Source organism: Alligator sinensis, unplaced genomic scaffold (assembly GCF_000455745.1).
Source record: "Alligator sinensis unplaced genomic scaffold, ASM45574v1 scaffold907_1, whole genome shotgun sequence".
Lineage (NCBI taxonomy): Eukaryota > Metazoa > Chordata > Crocodylia > Alligatoridae > Alligator > Alligator sinensis.
The window spans coordinates 2,366,865-2,381,847 of record NW_005841925.1 but is presented as its reverse complement, the minus strand read 5'-3'; the positions used below and the strand labels follow the sequence as shown (position 1 = coordinate 2,381,847).

The 14,983-nt window shown below is 48.2% G+C and overlaps 1 protein-coding gene across 1 annotated transcript in view; it reads left to right on the top strand.

Moving 5' to 3' along the window:
- The first annotated feature begins 11,000 nt into the window (after window positions 1-11,000).
- The window catches only part of LOC102380390 (ribonuclease inhibitor), a 34,206-nt gene continuing 30,223 nt past the window's right edge, over window positions 11,001-14,983 (top strand). Inside the window, exon 1 of the mRNA XM_006019193.2 lies at window positions 11,001-11,127. The gene's annotated coding sequence lies outside the window, so the exon portion shown is untranslated. The remainder of the gene's footprint in view (window positions 11,128-14,983) is intronic.

The window sequence follows — 14,983 nt, the reverse complement described above, 5'->3', positions numbered from 1 at the left end:
TGATTCCTCTACAGGCATGACATATGGGATCCTGCCTTGAAAATGACCCCCTGCTCTTGATTCTTGTCACCCTACACTCCAAGCTGGCTGGCTGCACTATGCTACTGTCTCAATAGGAGTCCTGCTGAGCACCCCAGCGCAGTACAAAATGCTCATGGAAATAAAATATCAGTGACTAGAACGTGTGTATACACACACACACACACACACACATATATATATATATATATATAAAACACAAAAATAATGCCTTTCTGTGCATCTTTAGGGGATCGAATGGATCTTTAAATGTTAAATTTGTGACCTGTTCAGTAGGGTTGGTGAAAAAAAGGAAGTTAAAAGAGATGCTCCTGATGTCCCAGCGGCAGGGAATTCAGGGCATCCCATGGATGCAGCAGGCTTCAGGCCTCCTGCCTGTATGCTGTAAACCCCAAAATGCCTTTTTTTTTTTTTTTGGTCTTCAGTACAATTCACTGAGCTGGAGAAGTAATGAGAACAGCCTGAGGAGCTCCTCAGCAAGGGCAAATGTCATTTAGCCAGGGACTTTTGCCAGATTAAAAATGTGTGCTTCACTCAGCAGATGAACAGAGCCCAGGAATCCAGAAGAAAATAAAACCAAGTGCTTTGTGTTCTTCAATTTTGGGAAGACAGGGTTGAAAGATTTAATACCTGTCTTAAAATGAGCTCGTGCAAAATACCCCGATAATAAGAAAAAAGAAACAGAGCCGTGAAGCTGAGCGTCATCAGATTTAATTAATCTATTCATCCAAAAGAAAAAATAAACTGCTGTGATGGTTGACCTGTCAGAAACAGTCTGACACTGAAGTTATGAATCACATCCATGTATGACATGCAATAGCTTACCGCGTATGTCCAGAAAATTACCTTTCTGTTGACCTTAACCTTGCAATAGGCAGGGTGGAATTTAACTTTCAACTGGCCATATAGGTAGAATTACCCATTCACTACTGAACAATTTCAAAATCATCAGATACTGGTGCAAAATAAACATGCAAGGGGAAAGCTTGTCCTTAGGCTGAGCTAGAAATTTTACAGTTTGACTTTGGAGTTGTTGGTTATAGTCATGTTAGTCTAAGGCAGGGGTGGGCAAAATGTGGCCTGGGGGCCAGATGCGACCCGCCAAGCCATTCTATCCAGCCCGTGGCGCCCCTAAAAAATGTAGAAAATTAATATTTATCTGCCCTGGGCTGCCTGTCATGTGGCCCTCGATGGCTTGCCAAAACTCAGTAAGCGGCCCTCTGCCCAAAATAATTGCCCATCCCTGGCTAAGGACATAGGCAGACAAGGTTCACTGGGTACATGCTATACCACTTTGGCAGATAATTCAGTCTCTGCCAAAAAAATTTGGACAGTAATACTTAGGTTAAGTCTCAGAGAAGATCTGGCCTCTAATGTTGGTTTTGCTAACAATTTTACTGTTTGGTATTGAACAGATGATTTAATCTCTGTTCCTGGTCTGGAGAATGGGGACCATAAAACTTCTCTGTATCATTTAGCAAGGCTCTTGGAATGGACCTGGTGGGTTCTTCACGGCAGGGGCTGTCTCTTAGTTTGTGTGCTGTTCAGTGCCTGCCACCACAGGTAGGTCCTGCCATTCCTGCCACTCTGTATGAAGGAAAGAGCACCACAGGAGTGCCACAAGGCTCTTCCTTGGGGCTTGAATACAGTGTCCATGTGATAGCGCATTGGCTGCTTGGCCTGGTGCAGGAAGGACTTAGCTCGGGGTGGGCAAAATGTGGCCCAGGGGCTGGATGTGGCCCGCCAGGCCATTCTATCCAGCCTGCGAGGCCCCTAAAAAATTTAGAAAATTAATATTTATCTGCCCTGGGCTGCCTGTCACGCGGTCCTCGATGGCTTGCCAAAACTCAGTAAGCAGCCCTGTACCCAAAATAATTGCCCGCCCCTGCCCGCCCGGGCCCGCACCCTGAACCTACAGCATGGGAACACACTTCACGTTCTCTGCATGGCCAGTGTTGCTCCAGGAAGTTATCCAGAACAACAGTGGACTGTGAATGATTGCACTATCATTTAACTCATTGAGTTCTCTGAGCAGAGTAAGCTCCTCTGAGTATATCCCACTAGCAGCTGTCTTCTCCTCTCTTGCGTCAATGTTGTGCGCACATATTTTGTATAAGCTAGAGCTGTCCAACTTTTAAGTGGTTGGGAGCCACACACCCCAGGGGTCACATTAGTGTGTGTCACAGGCTCCTGGGACACCCCTCCCCTGCACCACATATGGACAGTCCCCCTGCCACTGAACCATGCACATCAGCAGCCATTGCACTGCGCAGGCACCCTCACTACACTGCGCTCCCCTGGCACTGTGGGCTGCGCCGCCCTGCCCTCTGGGGCAAGAGCAGGAAGCAAAATCTGAGGGAGGGATGGAGAGCCAAAAGACACTAGCTGCAGCAATAAGAGGGTAAGGATCAGGTAGGTGACCAGGAGCCACATGTTAACCCCTTGATGCCATATGCAGCCCAGAGGCTGCTGTAGACAGCTTTAATATAGGCCATATAAGGTTTGCATTGTGCCTTTCTGCAGGGTCTGTTGCTGCTACCTCACCTTTGCCCTTGTCCACCTTCAAGCTCTACAAGGCGTGCTACGACTCCATCTCCTGTTTGCGCACCCCCAGCATCCCAAATGCGCTGCTTCTGCAGTAACCTTTATTTTGCAGTACAACTGCAAGCCTCCATTATAAGCTCTATTGCAGTTCCCTTTCCACTTAATCACAACAGTCCCTTTAATGGGAAGTCTCCTAGGGAACTGGTAGAAGAAACAGTTCAACTGAACAAGTACTAACAAAAAATTCCCCTTGGAGAGACATGCAATTGGCTGCTGAAATGTCATTAAGGCACTTAAGATGGTAACATCTACAAAATCTTAGTCACCCACAGCTTTGTTACAGTACATCACAGGAATGGAGAATATTGACAGACAACAACGGCAGGGCAAAGTTTGAAAAGCAAAAGATGTGATTTCTAATTTCTAATTAGCCCAGGGTTCTTAAACTGGCCTTTTAAAACTGATGTATATTCAGGTTTTCTGAATTCAAGACAGACATATGAATTAATCAGATGTCTCTAATACAGTCCTGAAAAGTTATACACCAACTATCTGGGGATTTCATAGATTTAATAGACATTAGGGCTGGAAGGGACCTCGGAAAATCATCGTGTCCAGCCCCCTGCCCCAGGGGCAGGAAATCAGCTAGAGTTAAAGGATCCCAGAACGATAGGCATCCATAGATTTCATAGACATTAGGGCTGGAAGGGACCTAGGAAGAAAATCTGCATGCAACAGTTAATTGACAGACATTCTGATCTCTTCTTCCATGAGCTATGCAACCCACAGGAGGACTTTTCTCAAACAGTGAGCCTCTTCTTAGGGTTCAGCTTCTCTTCCTTCTTACTGGCAGCTTTTAATGACTCCCCTTATGTGTCAAACGTCAGCCCCCAGCAAAATCTTGAATGACACTGGAATATGTATGTGTCCTGGAAAAGCTGGATGCCCAGTTTAGCTCCAGACAAAACCAAAGTGAGTCTGTAGTGACCTCTGCAGGCTGACACAAAACTTTCTCTTTAGCTTGCACAGAGTTTCAGGCCATTTGAAACATCAGGTTTAAACAAGTCTGTAGAAAAAAACATAAACATCTCATTGTGAGATGAGTTAGAGCAGTGGTTCTCAACCATTTTTGGACTCGAGGCACCCCTCATTGAACTTGAGGCACCCACCCATAACTTTTGTGCACTGAGTGGCACCCAAAAACTACTTTATATACCACAGTGTTTACCTCCTTGCAGAGGGGCCGGGCAGTGGGAGTGGGGGATCATTCCTGCAGGGACAAGCCTGAACCTGTGTTTATCTACATAGTTTATCTGCTTCTCTCCTCACACCTGGGGGTACACTTCAAAAGACCTGGTGGCACCCCAGGGTGCCCCAGCACCCTAGCTGAGAATCAGTGAGTTAGAAAAAGGCCTTGTCTCATGGCTTCTCTAATCCCTTCCACAGAACTGCAGCAAGACTGGGTTCTTTATTTCTGCAGCATCCCTGATGAAAAAAGTAACCAAAAAACTTTAAAGAGCCCCAATAATAGCAATCCCACAGCTTTCATCGGGAAGTGGTTCTCCTGCTCACACTAAATCTTCTTCCAAGTATCAGTCTACGTGCTCTGTGTTGTCCCATTGCAGCTTACTCTGTTCTTATTGACTAAAATGTTGGCAGTGGGTGACCACATTAATAATGCCCTTCCCCAGGTACTGTGCACATAGCCTCTAACTCCAGAATGCTAACATTCTTGTTTTCCAAGGAGGTAGGTATTTCATTATGCAAATTATTACACAAAGGACAGTTTTCTAACTCATACAAAAGGAAGAAATATTTACAACCAACAACCCTGAAACATCTTCCTACATTTTGTGTTGTGGATAATATCAGGATGCTTGAATCATTAGTAATTCTTCTCTAATGTATTTCCCATGCCATAACATAGTTAACTGGCCTGTTGTTAAGTAGTTGTGCTGCCTAAGGAAGGAAAAGGGAGTTCATATTGGGGGGTTTTGGACGGATTTTTACGATAGAACATAAATTAATTACTCGGGTGTTCACAGCTTTAAGCTGACTTCTCCGCTGTGGCTCAGATGAGCTTACAGCAGCACCAAAGGATGGAAACAGTAATGATTCCTGGTAATGACCCATCTCTATGCTAGCACAGTGTTAGCTGGAGCAGGGGTGCTCAACCTCTGGCCTGCCACCAAATTTCTCAACCTATGGGGAGCTCTGTGGGACAGGTATCATGGATTTGGCCTTTAGGCCGGAGGTTGAGTGCCTCTGAGTTGGAGAATAAACTAGGGTTATTCTGATCTGCACTGCCTGGCTCCTTCCTCTCCACCATGGTTACTGTGGTAATGTCATAGACTAGCACTTCACTGTGTTATCTCCTGGGGCTTTCCCCCCACCAGGGGACTCATTAGTTGGGGTGAGTCCAGTAGACTTTACTTTCTCCATACTATGAGCACAGAACAAGGGGAAGAGGGGGGCAGTGAGCCCTACATCCTCTTGCAACCATTTCCATACATATTCCAATCTGGTATTTTTTAACTGTATTGCTCTGTCTTTATTTATTTATTTATTTATTGGATACCTATGTTAGTGTTAGGAGTAACCTTAACTTGGGGTTAATAGGTTTTCCGACTAGGGCTGGTAGAGCACAAAACGCCAGCCTACATGGGGTAGGACTCACGATAGCAAACTCCATCACTACTAAACTACCACAACAACCTGTGTCAATATCTGAGTGCCTAATGACATTGCAGATACCATTGTCCCACCACAATTTTCTGGCAATAATAAGTGCCTACGCCCCAACACTACTTGCTCCCGAAGAAATGACAACTCAGTTCTACAGCCAGCTGAGTGACACTCTAAAAAACATTGGCGATGTATAGGGGGTGCACGTGGGTGCACGTGCACCCCCTGAGATTGGCAGCGCACCAGACGCGAAACCGGAAGTGTCAGTGGAAGTGCACCTCCAGTTTCGCCACTGGTGGTTCCGGGCTCGGCGATCGGCCACTGGGGGACACCCCCCCGGTCAGTGATCTGGTGTCCCCCGTCCAGACTCAGGACACACCAGTCACCCATGCTAAAAAATATATGAAACAATGATAAAATTGTACTACTGGGTGACTTCAGTGAACGCATTGGAGGTGACTACACCACTTGGAACAGTGTCATGGGAAAATTCAGACATGGGTCTCTAAATACAAATGGAGAATTACTCCTAATACTCTGCACAGAGTTTGCCCTTGCTGTTAGGAATCCCTTTTCCAACATACCAGAAAAGTGGTTCTACTCGTGGCAGCACCCTTGGTCAAAACAATGGCACCTTCTAGACCAGGAGTAGACAAGTGAAGTGTCACCCAAAGATCTCTACCCAGGGCAAGTTGAAGGGGAGAGGGGGATATCAGGTTTACAGATTCCGGGCTAAAAGGGACCATCTGGAGCGATTGGTGCCCCGCAACCTAGGACTTCTTGGCAAGAGTATATCTTTCAGAAAGAGCAGAAAGAGCTGGATTATTTTCATCAGAACCTCCCAATTTGGGAGTAGTTTTCAGATTCTATAATCAGGGTACAGATCTGATAGGGGTCCCAAAAGCAGCCTGTACCTCACAGAGGGCGGTCATTCATCACCTGGATGCACCACCCCTTTCAAGGAAAAAATACCCCGAGAGAGAGACAGGTCCCCACTATTGCTAGGCAAAGCTGGTCTGATGCCTTGTTACTCTGACTTGTCTTCTCCTCAGCTCACCCTTGCATTAGGTGGCTCTCCCTGTCTTCCCATAGAGAGTCACTCCAGCTAATTCACTTGTATTTACTGTTTGGACCCAGCACAGAGCCAGCTGTAGGAGCAGTACAAGGATGCGCTGCGCCTGACCAAGCCCTTCAGCCTCCACTATGATGACCTGCTGGAGGCCTTCCAGAAGGAGATGCTCAACACCTCGTGCCTGCTAGACCAGCTCAACCGCCAGTTTGGCTGGGTGTCTCGCTTAACCAACCTCACCCAGCAGGGCAGCTGCGACAGCGACTTCTTCCAGGTCACCACGATGAGTGTGTGTGTGTGTGTGTGTGTGTGTGTGTGGTGCATAGGGGATTATGGTGGTGGCCCTCTGGAAGCAGTGCCTCGGGGGCTGCTGCCCCACTGGAAGCTGGTGTGTGTGTGTGGGTGGGTGCACGTGTGTGTGTGTGTGTGTGTGTGTCTGTTGTGCACAGAGGACTGCACTGATGCTCTGCTGGGGGCTGCTGTGTGTATGTGCATATGTGTGGTGCAGAGCTGTGCTCCTCTCTGCCACCGGCCTGGCCGTGGCTGGAAAGCAAGGGAGGGGTCCATATCCACAGCCTCCCTCAGGGCTGCTGCCCTGTCAGAGAGCACCCAGCCTGGGAATGGGGGACTGGGACAGCCCATCCAGAGCCTGGCTGCAAGGGGCTGGCATGGACAAGAAGCTTCTTGCCTGGGCCAGAGGCATGGGCTGTGGTGCGGCCTCCTTGGAGCCTGCTCAGCCTGGGAATCCAAGAAACTGCATCCCCCGCCCAGGCAGGCCCCTCTGGAAGGGCTCTGTGTGTAGGACCCAGCAAGAACCCCAGGAGGACACAGCCCCCTCCTGAGGATTGTTGTCCATCCCCTCCCTGCAAAGAGCCTGCAGGTTCTCTGCACCATCGGGGCAGGTGCCCAGGGGAACAGATGACCAGAGGCTTGCCGATGCTGATGTGATGCTGCCCAGTGTGCAGAAGAGGTGTGGGGCAGGGGTGCGTGGGAAGGGGGTGAACTGTTCCCCTGTGCTGGCTGGTGGCCTGGGCAGTCTCTGTGGTGTTGGGGTGGGGATAGCTCTCCCCGCTACTCTGCTATCCTTTGTGGGGCTGTCAGTGAGGCACGAGCACAGAGCTGTACTGCCTCTGCTATCCCTGAACACCGACTCCCAGGGTCCCCTTCTCCTGCTGAGGGAGCTGGAAGGAAGGCAAATGGGTCAGACCTGAGGCAGGGACAACCAGGCCGTTGTGCCACAAAGTGCATCTGTGTCCTGACAGCCCCATGCAGCAAGAGCTTCCAAGGGACCCTGCAGGGCCCCCGGTGGCTCCAGCTGCTGTGAACGTGGAGCCACCCTATATAAATCTATGTCTAATCTAGAATCTAAATGCTTTGTCGAACTGTCAGCCATGACACAACACCAGACATCAGACCTGATTAATTGAATTGAGCACAAGTAAAGCAGAGAAACCGCGGCAGCCAATGTCCTGCTGCTGCAAAGGCTGTTAATATATGTTCCAGAGATCCCAGGCAGAGGCTCTGCCCCTGCTGCAAAGGAAGGCAAACTCCCCACAGTCCATACCAATCTGACCAGAGGGGAAAATTCCTTCCTGACCCCAGCGCAGCGTCAGTCTGACCCTGGGCAGAGAGGAAAGACCGTGTAGCCAGGACCCTCCAGGGTTGAGTCCCAGCAGGAGCACTGACACAGCCCAGTCACCATCCCCAGCCTGAGCTGGAGCCAAAAACACCCAGTGCCTCTGAGAGAAGCTTTAAAACACCCTGACGCATGTAGCTGAAATGGAGGTGGAGAGGGGACAACTAGCAAAGCCCAAAAGCTGCGGAAATCCCTACAGGGCACAGACATTGCTATGCCCAGATCATCTCCCACCAGTGACTGTCCAACTCCTCCTTGTACACCTCCATTGATGACTTTCCTGGCATCTGTCCCACAGTCTCCCTGCTCTGACAGTGAAGAAATGTTTCCTTAGATCCAATCTAAACCTACTTGGCTGCAGCTTCAAGCCATGGGTCTGCGTCCTGCTCTCTGCAGTGAGATAAAAGGTGTCTCCCTTTCTTTCTGGCAGCCCTTCAGGTATTTAAGAAGGACTTTCTCATTCAAGGGGGCTCAGCATGGGCATGGCTGCACAGAGAGTCTCCATCTCCATCTAAGTGCACTGGGCTGGGCTGGTGCTGCTATAGGTGGGAAGCTGGGCTAGCTTACCTCCAGAGGAGCACTAGCAGCCTGGCTATTTTGCTCTGACCTGGTGCAACACAGACTGTCAGGGAAGCTGATCTATGGGGCCCAGCCCTTCCTGCCTCTTCTCCCCAATGCTCCCTTCTGGGCAGCTCCTCCAGCCCAAGGCCATAGCCTGTGAATATAGGGTAGAATGCTGCTGCTCCACCACACAGAGGAGGATGCCTCATGTCTGCAGGTAACACCTTGTCTGATGCAGCTGAGCAGAGCCTTGGCCTTTCTCATGGGGCCCAGCCACTGTGTGTGTGGGTGCACAGAGACAATGCCCAGCCCTGGCCTCTTGCACACGGGTTTAATAGGCACTTTACACTGCACCTCCTCTGCCATCTCCGGGAGCTGCCATGGTGAGGTGCCTCCTGCCTACCCAGCAGCAGCAGGGGGCACAAATCCATGCCTCTACCCCTGCTGCTGCTGGGTACACAGGGGGTACCTCAGTATGACAGCTCAGGGCTCATGACATTGGCACCAAGCCTCCCCCTCCCCACTTTGCCCAGCTGTACCAGGCCCGACCTGCTGGGCTGCAGAGGCCCCAGGGGGGAGGACAACAGGGCTGGGGCCCAAGCCTGCAGGGGGCAGCCTGAATCCGGCTCCCCCCTCTCTCCCTCCCTCCCCCCCGATTCCACTCTGGCCGTGCTACCCGGTGGGGTTGGGGAGTTGGGCTCTGCATTCAGCTCAGCCATAGCAGCTGCCACCTTCCATGGGTGACAGCTGGGGTTCAGGCACTGCTGTGAGGGGCAAGGGGTTGCAAACCCAGATCCCTGGCCCCATAGCCCTGGCAGCTGGGGACCCCCTCCAGCAGGACCAGGGGGGTGGGGAGCTGTGGGTGGGGTTTGAGCCTGCAGCAGGCAGCCTGCACCTGCCCCAAGCACAAATCTGAAGGGTACATGCTCCCCATACCCCACGCAGGAGTGCGCGCAGTGGTGGGGAGACAGCCCCCCTTCCACCACCTGAACAAGCCACCCATGGCTCTGTCCCACTCCCCACCTGAGCCCTGCGGCTGTGCTTTCCAGCCCCAGGCCCCAAGCCCTACACACTGCCTTGGCTGGGCAGCAGCCCCAACCCTGCCCAAATTCCTTCTTCCCTCACTATGGGGCTGTGAGTGTGAGTGAGGGGCAATAGCATAGGCACGGCACCAGCATATATGGGCTGCTCAGCGCCACAAAGCAGCAGGGGGGGACAGCCACAGCTAGACCCGCATCCTGTTGAACGAAGGGGGCAGGAGGAGCTTTAATTTTCCATGATAAAAACCCCCAAATCAAACACCAAAATTTATAGGTATTTAGAATGTATTTTATTATAATGATCAATGCATTGGTAGACTTCCAAATTGCTTTAAAATTGTAAATATATCAATAAAACATTTGTGTTCAACCAATACCTATTAGTGGTGTTTCATTTTAATCGCAGAAAAACGTGGATTTGGGGTTTTTTAATCAGAGAATTTATGGGGGCGTGGGGGGTGTTAAATCAGAGCATTTTTAAACAGAGAAAACGACTATCCCTGCTCATTAGAGACCTGCCCCCTTTATCATCGCCATATTAAAAAACTTACCTGCCAGCAACAATGCCACCTATGCAGCATATTGGGAATTAAATGGTCTAACAAAATCATCAGCAAGGAAGTACTATGAGTGGCAACCATGCTAGCACAGAGGCAAATGACTTGGGTCAGCCACGTCATATGTATGGACAACAATTGACTGCCTAAGAGAGTTCTATACAGTGAATTTGAAAAAGGCAGTAGGAAGGTTGGCCATCCCAAACTCTGCTACAAGGACTGCATTAAATGGCACATACAGTTTGCCAGGCTGGACTTAATGTCCTGGGAGGATATGGCTCATGATAGGCGAGCTTGGCACTCCTCTATGAAGGAAGCAGAACGAGCAGCAGAACATCATCACGCCACCTTGGCTGACATAAGAAGGGATCGTACACACCAACTTGCCCTGGCATGTTTCCTGAGCCCTGCATATGGAAACTGATTTCCAGTATCAGTAGTAGTCATACTTGAATACAAGTGAGAGTCATTATTTGTACCTTGGGGTTAACAAGTTTTCTGACTGGAGTTGGTAGAGGATCTAGTTTGTGGCATCATGAGAGGCAGAAGTGGGAAATGCTGTGTGGGTGGATGTACTGGTAGGGTGCAGTTTAGTACCTTTCTATTCTGAGACGTTATAGCAAGGCATGTTTGCTGCCTTCCTTCTTGCTAATTCAGTGCCTTCCTCCTTTACAGTGCAACCCTTCTTGAATCCTTCAAAGCTAGGACTGGCCCAAATGCCCTTTGGGGGACACTTTTTCCCCCATCTGTTAACTAGGGAGTGATACAGAAGCTCTGGGTTTTCCCCACCCAGGAGCTCCATTCTGAGAGTCACATGTCTCCAGCAGCAAATAGGTTCAGAGAGCAGGCTCAGGCTAATGCAACTACATGAGGAAGTGATTACGTGTTTGACTGCCAACATCACTCAGACAGCCAGCTATAAGCACTGTATGGGAGCCAGGCTTATACTTGCCTTCAGAGTGCGGAGTTCACTGTGTTTCTGGATCAGAAAAAGAGGTAAAACAGGGCTTTAACTGCACAAAAATTGAGCAGAACACAAAGCTTCTGGTAGTGTTAAGTTTGGTTATTTCTTGAGTACCAGGAAATGTGCCAGGCACCCCCAAGGCAAATAAAGAAAAGGCATGGACCTTGCCCTGGAGAGTTTGCAGTTTTATTGCAGAGAAATAGCAAGCACAATGAAGAGGAGAGAGGCAAAGATGGGCAAGAAGAAGAGTTTAAAAAAATTAGGAGTTGGCTTGGTGGAAATGCTAGTTTCCTGTTGCGCTCTCTGCTTTGAACTTATGTGTGTTGCTAAGGGAGCTGTGTGGTCTTGATCACACCCTACAGGCATTGTAGCTAGGTTGGTAAAACCCTTGGGGTGGCTACAGCTGTTACAGACAGGAAAGTACATTTTTCTGCCTAGCTCAGTGATTCTCAGCCAGGGTTTTTGCAGGATCCTTTTAAGGCTGTTGTGGGGTGCCACACAATATCAGCACTGCTGGTGTGCAAACAGCTACACATTGTTCACCAGATACACCCACCTATTTCAAACAGGAAGCCATAGTGTCAAACACATTTCTGACCTCTTATGGTCTTCCTAAGATCTTTGCAACAGAAGCATTGCTATTATTTTTCCATAGTCAAGAAACAGTGAAAGCCAAGAGCTGGCATTTTTTGAGGGGTGCCTTGAGTCTAACAAGGTTGAGAACCACTGGTCTAGCTTGTTCATGGAGGTGGTCTTGCTATGCTGGCAGAAAGAAGCCTGAGGTGGGGACACTATATTTTGGTGGGGGGGAGCAGATTTGGGTGACTGGAAGGTACTGGAAATTATATGGCTGTGAGAGTGGTGAGGCAGAAGGTGGCAAGGGACTGACTGGAAAAACTGAAGGAAGGGAAGTTTGAGGGATCTGAGGACAGAGGTCGGTGGGGGGGAAGTGGTCAGATGGGCAGGGGGAGGAGGGTGTTTTAGGCCATGGGATTCTTTCATAACATTGAGCTGGATTTGCCATTTGATTAATTCCCATTTACCATTTGATTCATCACACTATGTCCAGCAGAGCCTGCGTGATAACCATTCCATTTTGCTCTATAGTTATCATTTGTCATCAGCCCTTGCTATGCTGTGCGTGAGGGTCAATGACAGGGATTCAACTTGCATTTTCCTGAAGGCAATTTATTTTTATAGTGCACTGCCAGAGGACAGCGATTCCTCTTCAGAAGACCTTGTACTCAGTCTCTGCCAGAGCACCATATCTGATTCTGTCCCCTACATTAATAAACGTTTTTAATATGAAATAGCAATGAGTGCCTTAGGAGATCATGGATTTAGGGCTGCAGAGGAGAGGGCATCAAGGGATCCTTTGATGCTGTGCTGTTTGCCTGTGCTATTAACCTATATTGGTTAATTGGCTGTATTTTAAGTATGAGCACTGAGACATTACTCACACTTTGATTGTGACCTTGTCATAAAGCATAGTTAAAAGCAGCACAGCGGCCTCTACTTAAGGATGCCCACCATTTTCCATTATAAAACTGCCTTTGATTGCTTATTGCTCAACCAGATGTTTTTGGCCTGAAATCTTCTTTGCCAGGTTTCTGATTAATTTTTCTTTCAAGGTTCAGCTATTCCTAAGAAGAAAAATAAGTTGCTTTTCCAATAGTAAAACAATTCTTATACCATTTTGCTATGAGAAACTCTTGCACTTCCATTCTTTGGAAAAGAGACATGAACTCCTACTACACTGTAAAGTTAGGAAAGGCCAGAATTTAGGTTGCCTTTGCATCCTTCCTTCAGCCCTACGGAGTATGCATTATGATGGAGCCTTCAAGTCTGTTGATCATGGGATTTTTTTTTAATTCCTCAGGGCCTCTCTCTCATTCAGTGCATAGGCTAGACAGTAATCTGGAAACCAGTCAGTGAATGAGCCTGTTTGCAGGGGCCACTGCCTCATTTGGAAAATGTGTTGTGAGTGAGGAAGGGGATTTCAGGAAGTAAAATAAACTCCTGATTAAGGAAGTTAATTCTATCCCTCCACCTGCCACAATAGACCATGCTGGGCAAGTCACTAATACTTTCTCATTTGATCGCTGATTTTTGTATATTTCATCTTCCAGAGGCCCAGTTTGAGAGACATGGGGCTGGATTTCTAGGACTGAATCCTCCAAAGTGTTCAGTTGGATAATTGCAGCAGTGCTTTGAAAATGATGCAAAATATTGCATACTCTTCAAAGTCAGGCCCTTGTAATTTCAAACCGGACACCCAAAATTAGTGGATGCGCTGACAGTTCTGACTTTTCTCCTCCTGTATCAAAGATTTCCATTTTACAGATGGGAAAAATGATACTATATAATGGCACAGGAGCCCTGTTCACATCAATTCAATAGTCAACGTGAGTGCCTTCGATACTCTGGTAAGAGAACTACAATAATGTCCCTGAGGAAATTAATTGTTCTGCATTCAGTGCATGGTTTGAATCTATGGTAAGTTAGGCCTTGGGCAGTGCATGGAATAACAAAACATATTGTACTGAATGAGGCAGTTGATCTGTGTAAAATACAGCAGTCATATACTTACAGATGATATCAAAATGCAAACTCACAGGGTGGGGGGGCTTAAGAATGCACAGGCAAACTCAATTTAGGAAAAGCCTAGCTATTGAGTGTTTTTGACTTTGCAAACCTAACGTGAATACGTGTTCTGATGCAGTTTATTATAGTAACACAGCACGGCTGCCTTCCTGTTGTTTGATATGGTAGCCCGGAGTGGCTTTCTTATCCAAACAACAGGTAAAAAAGTTTGAACATAGCTTGATGTGGTAGGTTTACTGCCTTTTCTCTGATCCAGAAATCCCAAGTTTCTAAGCAACTGGGGGCCAAATGTCCAGCAGACTGCTCCAGGGTGAGCCACAGACTCCTAGGCTGCACTGGTTTTGTTTGTTTGTTTGCTTTTTAAAGGAATGTTTTTTATGTCCCAGGTCAAATTGGTCAGATCACATCCAAATCTATTTGAATCATTCAAAAACTATATGTGGCTCTGCTACCAGCAAGTATCCTCTACCCCAGCCTGGGGCTTCAGATACTTGCAAACCCTTTGGCAGGCATCCTACATTCACATGGGGGTTCAGATGCCCCCAAGTTTCACTTGCCCTCAGCTGTATGCCTGCAGGAACAAGCTGGAGAGGAGGATGCCTGTGTGCCACACTAGTGCTCTCCTCCCCACCCTCTCAATCCAATGAACCACATGCCTGCCTCATTCCAGGCCTGCCCTCAGCTCTCCTGGTCACTCTGGGCTGCACTGTCTTGCCCCTTGGCATGGGGGTAAGTAGCAAATCCAGAGGAGGGAGCAGGAGCCCAGGGGCCACAACTTAACCTGTTGTGGACCACATGCAGGCCACCATTTGGATACTCTGCTTTAATCTATCACCACGCCTTTCTTTTGGTACAGAAATTCAATTATGTTTCAGGGTTTGGTGTTCACATGAGTGTGAGGATGAGTAACTCCTCATTCTCTCTCCTCTCTCTCACTTGCATGTAAGCAGTCCTGCAGTTTGGATATGTATAACTTGCAGTAGTTGTTAGAGACAAGCCTACTAGTCAAAATAGCTGTTAGTGCAAATTATGAATGGTGTTACTGTTTAATAAGACACATCTAATTGAAAAACTGCCTTCAAATGACATGGGTAAACAGGATAAGGTCCATTGTTTCTTTAAGCCAGCTGTCAAGGGATACATTTTCAATTTGTCATCCATCTCTTGTATGGTGGTCTATAGAGTCTGTCCTATCGCATCTAAATGTCGCATGGGGAATTAGCAGCCCGGCTGATTGCATTCTAAGGGCCAGATGCTTTGTGCACCAGAGCTGTATTCAGCCTA